Raw genomic sequence first — 6,223 nt, forward strand, 5'->3', positions numbered from 1 at the left:
AGAAATAAGAATTTGTGGTGTTCCAGGCTGGGTACGATGGCTCACACCTGTAATCCTAGCACTTTGAAAGGCCAAGGACGGGCAGATCACTTGAGGTCAGGAGTTCAAGACCAGCCTGGCCAACATGGTGAAACCCCGTCTCTCCCCAAAATACAAAAAGTAGCCAGGCATGGTGGCGCATGCCTGTAATCCCACTTACTCAGGAGGCTGAGGCACGAGAATCGCTTGAACCAGGGAGGTGGAGGTTGCAGTGAGCCAAGATTGCACCACTGCACTCCAGCCTGGGCGACAAGAGTGAGACTCCATCTCAAAAAAAAAAAAAAGAAAAAGAATTTGTGGTGTGAGCTTCTGTGTCTTTGTGCAGACTGCCCCCTTTGTGTCCCACAGTTTTTGTGGAATTGTCACCGCTCCCGGAATGTTCACAAACCCTGAACACAGATGTCTATCTGATCCTGTTGTTTTGCATGAGGTTCAAGAGCCTTGTGGGAAAGAAGCCAAATGGTCTGTGTTCTCATTTAGCTTTCGGACATGTATAGGCTTGTCCCGTGGTCTAGAGGTCCTCAGAGATGCCTTTGCTAGAGGAGAGAAAAATATGAACAGGTCCCTGAGAGAAAATCAATGCAAGTGAAGATGACATCTGACTGAGGGGACCAGACTAGATGATTATACATTAGAGGGTTCCTTCATGGCAGGTGCAATGAGAAATGTGCCACGGTGCACCCTTACCCCTTTTCTCTTACTCTCTAGAAAGCCCTGTCTCTTGGGAAGGAAAGAAAGAACTGTGTTACTAGGGGCCCCATGTGGCTCCGTGGGAATCTTGGAAGTAACTGCTTCCAAGAACAGTGGACAGCAATGTTCTGACTGAGTCTGGTATTTTGGTGGTTGACAGCAGTACAGGCCATGACCAGTGGCTGGCTCAGCAGTGAAGCAGAAGCATGAGGAAGCCTGCAGGCTGTGGTTTGGATTCTCTGTGAGTCCCCTTTTCATCAGGACTTTGAAAGAGAAAATGACTTACACGGGACTCTCAGACTGGTAGGGGCTTGTGTACCTTCAGCATATAGCAATTAACACCTTGATGATTTGCAGAAATTCTTCATGGAGGATGCTTATTTAAAAGAGCTGCAGGGCTGGGTGTGGTGCCTCATGCCTATAATCCCAGCACTTTGGGAGGCTGAGACAGGCAGATCACTTGAGGCCAGGAGTTGAAGACCTCTACTGTTGCTGTATCACTGCCCTGGTGATTCAGCAGTGAATCCTGCGCTCATGGATATTACATTCTTGTGGAGAAGACAGACAGTGAACTTCTACATTGAGTGGAAGATTGGTTCCTGTTTACTGAGTTTGGGAAGATTGTGGGTGGAGTAATTTTGGGGAGGAAGATCAAGAATTTTATTGGGGGTATGCTAAATTTGAGGTGCCAGTTGAGTGTCTAAGGAGCTGTCAAATAGGAGTTGGTAGCCAGGTGTGGTAGGCGGAGGTTGTAGTGAGCCTGAGATCACGCCACTGCACTCCAGCCTGGGCAACAGAGCGAGACTGTCTCTCTCTCTCTCTCTATATATATATATATATACACACACACACACACACACATAATTAATTTATTAAATATATATACCCCTTATCCAACTCATAATTAATTTATTAAATATATATTTATTAATTATATATGTAATATATATATATATATATATATATATATAAAGAACAGCCAGTTCTTCCATTATGAAGAAGGAATTATCCATTTCTGCCCCTCCAAGGAGACCTCCCATGACATCCAAACCTCTGTCCTCCAGGGCCACTGTCTCCAGCAGGGCAAACACTCCTCGGTTCTCACTCCGTAGGACACTCCCTTGGTTCATGCAGCCCTTCTTCAGCATTGACAGAGATGAAAGAAAGCTGGATAACTTTCAGGGATATTTCATCCAGGTCACGGGGAAGCCTCAGGCACCACCCCAATAACTCTTTGCTTTTTTCCTTGACCTCTTCCCACTTTGCAATGTTTTCTCCACAAAGCAGCCAAAGTGATCTTTTTTTCTTTTTTTCTTTCTGCTTCATTTCTCCTTCATACAGAGTGATCTGTTAAAAACCAGACCATCTCATTCCCCTGTTTTCAAACAACAACAAATCACTACCACTTTGCAATGGCCTCAGCAAGTCCTTAAGCTAAATCCACTGTTCTACCCTGGCTCTCGGGCCCTGTGTGGTCTGGATTGCAGCTGTCTCTGTGATTTCAGTTCTGCCACTGCTGGCCCATTCCCTGTCCTGCTTCCCCCATTAGGTTTCTCTTGGTGAGCAGGACAAGCTCATTCCTTCCTCAGGGACCTCACATTCTGTTTACTCTGATCTGACCCTTTTTTTTCCCTTTATCTTCTGTTGGCTGACACTCCCTGACATTGAGGTCTGAGCTCCGAGTCTGGTAATTCTTCCCTGATGACGCATCTAAAGCTGACTGCCCCAGTCAACATGACAGTACCTTTTTTTCTTCATAGCAATTATCACTAACTGAAATGATCTTGCACACTTATTTGTTTAAAAGTCTGTTTTCCTTTTTTTTTAAAATTAAAATGGAGTCTTGCTCTGTCACCCAGGCTGGAATGCAGCGGCGTGATCTCGACTAACTGCAGCCTCCGCCTCCTGGGTTCAAGAGATTCTCCTGCCTCAGCCTCTCAAGTAGCTGGGATTATAGGCATGTGCCATCACACCTGGCTAATTTTTGTATTTTTATTAGAGATGGAGTTTCATCATGTTGACCAGTCTGGTCTCGAACTCTTGACTTCAAGTGGTCTGCCCACCTCAGCCTCCCAAAGTGCTGGGATTACAGGCATGAGCCACCACACCTGGTCTAAAAGTCTGTTTTCTATCTCCCTCCATTGGACTGTGAATCCTTCCTGCCTTATTCTCCACTGTAATATAGTGTCTAGTACAGTATCTGACTCCTTATAGTAAGCACTCAACAAATATTCCTCAAGTATTCAATAAAGGAACAAGTCCTGTCACCAAAGGGGTCTGGAACATCAAGTCCGCCACTCCCTTGAGTCTCAGGATAATGCTGGAAAACTGCTGCTGAAGTCTTGTTCTTTGAATTCCTCTCTTTGACTAGATTCTGTTGCTTTTTTAGATTATCTTGTCCTTTTTCAAACAGGTTTCGTCTGCAGGCCCTTCAGCCTTAACTCCAAGCCCTAGTCTTCCACCTTGTGGTCTGAAAAGCACATTATGAATGACTTCTGCAGAGAGCAAAGAACACCATGGATTTATTTAATTAGTCCTCTCACATGCTTGGCAGGCACTTCATTCCAGCCCCTTGTCACAAACGCAGATATGGAAAGCACCATGTCTTGTGTTTGATGTTGAGAGCAGATCACAGTACACTTCTCCCCTTTCCTCCAAGCTGACCGTGCAGCCTAGCACCAGAGAATGAACTATGTCTTTTACCCTGGCAGTCCAGGGAGAATGTGGCTTTGGCCCTGAGCTTTACAGCAGGTATCTGTTCAGGCCAGTCTTTTAATAACGTCCATTTATTGGTCGGGCACAGTGACTCATGCCTGTAATCCCAGCACTTTGGGAGGCCAAGGCGGGTGGATCACTCGAACAGGAGTTCGAGACCAGCCTGGCCAACATGGTGAAACCCTGTCTCTACTAAAAAATACAAAAATTAGCAGGGTATGATGGCAGATGCCTGTAATCCCAGCTACTTGGGAGGCTGAGGCAGGAGGATCTCTTGAACCTGGGAGGCGGAGGTTGCAGTGAACTGAGATCAAGCCATTGCACTCCAGCCTGGGTGACAAAGCAAGACTCAGTCTCCATACACACACAAAAATAAATAAAATTTTAAAAGGCTGCTTGCAGTGGCTCATGCTTGTAATCCCAACACTGGGAGGCCAAGGCAGGCAGATCACCTGAGATTAGGAGTTCGAGACCAGCCCAACCGACATGGAGAAACCCCGTCTCTACTAAAAATACAAAAAATTAGCCAGGCATGGTGGCAAATGCCTGCTACTCGGGAGGCTGAGGCAGGAGAATTGCTTGAACCCTGGAGGCAGAGGTTGCGGTGAGCCGAGATCGCACCATTACACTCCAACCTGGGCAACCAGAGTGAAACTCCCTCTCAAAAAAAAAAAAAAAAAAAAAAAAAAGCATCCATTTATTATTTAGGGAGCAGTTGTAGCAGAATTTCTCTTAGAGTCAATAGGCAATCTCTCCTGAGGTTTCCATGGGGACTTGGAGTTTTAGAGCAATTTCTGGGAAGAACATTGGAAGGAAATTGTGGGGCAAGATGTTAATACAGTCACACTGTTATGGCACACGCTGTTTCTGCAGCCATAGGTGATGGTTGAATCAGTTCCCACTCAAGGCCCACAGGATGCAGGGCTATGTTTGACCTCCTTGGGGCCAGATGCTGAGGAGATATTGTCCCTGCACCTGGAATACAGGAAAAATAAGTTTAAGTCCTTGGCCCCCGTTACAGTTTTACATTTGTGAGTGACATACTGTGTGACCTTGGGTAAGTCACTTAACCTCTCTGGGCCTTCGTTGCCTCACCTAAGAATTATTTTGAGGCTTAAATGAGATTGTGTGTGTGTTGGCGGGGAAGATAATATTTCATACATCGAAAGGTGAAGTGTTTTGTTGTTTTGTTTTGTTTTTGAACGGAGTTTTGCTCTTGTCGCCTGGCTGGAGTGCATTGGCGCGATCTCAGCTCACTGCAACCTCTGCCTCTCGGGTTCAAGTTATTTTCCTGCCTCAGCCTCCGGAGTAGCTGGGACTACAGGCACCTGCCATCACACCTGGCTAATTTTGTATTTTTAGTAGAGACAGGGTTTCACCATGTTGGCCAGGCTGGTCACGAACCCTTGACCTCAGGTGATCCACCTGCTTTGGCCTCCCAAAGTGGTGGGATTACAGGTATGAGTCATCGTGCCTGGCCCCAGATTAGCGCATCTAAGCTCTTCATGTGTATGAACTCACTTAATCCTCAGTCCTCAATCCTCAAAACAACAATATAAGGTAGATACCATTCTTCTCCTCATGTTACACTGTGCAGGCACAGTGAAGTAAAGTGACTTATGGAAAGCCACATAGCTAGTGAGTGGTGGAGACAGGATTTGGATCTAGGCATTCCTGCTGCAGGGCCTGGCTGCTATCCATTTTACCTAGTTCCCAGTTCACCCAGTTCATGCCCACATTCTGTAATCAGATAATGGGTCACTAGCAAGGTGCTGTCTGTTGTAGGGCAGGAGTGGGTCACTGAGCTTCCCCACGGTCGTGATGAAGTGTCCTTCAGAACCGTCCACCTGAAGTAACTTACCCTGTAGTTACCTCAAAGAACCTTTATGAGTAAATGTCAAACTCGTTAGAAAGGCAAATGCCCAGAACCTCCCTGGGTGTTTCTGGTTTAGTGAGCATACCAGTCAGGTCTCAGTGGCAGAGAACAGAAATCACTCGCTACGTGAATCCAAAAGGCATTTGATTCAAAGTGATGGAGACGGGAAACAAACATCTAGAGAAACAGTCATAGGTGTAGCAGTCAGAGATGCACTCACGTCTACCTCTGGTGCCCAGACCTGTGAACTCTGGCAGTACTGTCACTGGTTCACAGCATCTACTGCATCCTAAGGGACAGAACCCCAGCGTCACCAGGTGGTGTCTGCCAGCAGATGCTGTAGCTCAGTCTCCAATGGGCCATTCATTCTACCATCCAGAAGATCACCTACCCCTGGGGACCACGGTAAGGTCAGAGCATCTGGGGGGCACCAGCATATGGACCCATTTCTTTTGCTGTGAATGGATTTGTGATCAGAAGCAACGTGGGTGTCTGGCATTGTGGCAGTGGACGAGGCATTCAATGAGCTGGTAAGTTGCTGGCAGAAGCATGGTAATTAGGAAAAGGAAATTCATCTGTGGAAGAAGTGTTTACTCAAGGGAGGGGGAAAAGTCACCTGTCTTCCATTTTGTTTTCAATTAGCGATTATCGCACCTCGGATAAACCTCATTGGCTATGATACTGCCACTGCGCAAAGCTCTGTCTTCCCTTTTGGAAGGGATCCCTCATAATTAAGATGCCATAGCTCAGCCTTGGTCTCCACTTATGGCTTCAGCAAGAAGGCAGCCGAGTCAGCTCTGGTGAGTGAAAGACAGTGGCTGAGTCCATGCACACCTCCGTCCCTGCCGCCATGGCTGCTTGGTTCGTGGGCCCACAGTATAAACACAGGGGCGCTGTCAGTGA

At 46.7% G+C, this 6,223-nt stretch overlaps 1 pseudogene; it reads right to left on the reverse strand.

Moving 5' to 3' along the window:
- Positions 1-5,887: 5,887 nt before the first annotated feature.
- On the reverse strand, positions 5,888-6,019 carry LOC112630928 (annotated as a pseudogene).
- Between the last annotated feature and the right edge of the window lie 204 nt (positions 6,020-6,223).

This window comes from Theropithecus gelada, chromosome 8 (assembly GCF_003255815.1).
Source record: "Theropithecus gelada isolate Dixy chromosome 8, Tgel_1.0, whole genome shotgun sequence".
Lineage (NCBI taxonomy): Eukaryota > Metazoa > Chordata > Mammalia > Primates > Cercopithecidae > Theropithecus > Theropithecus gelada.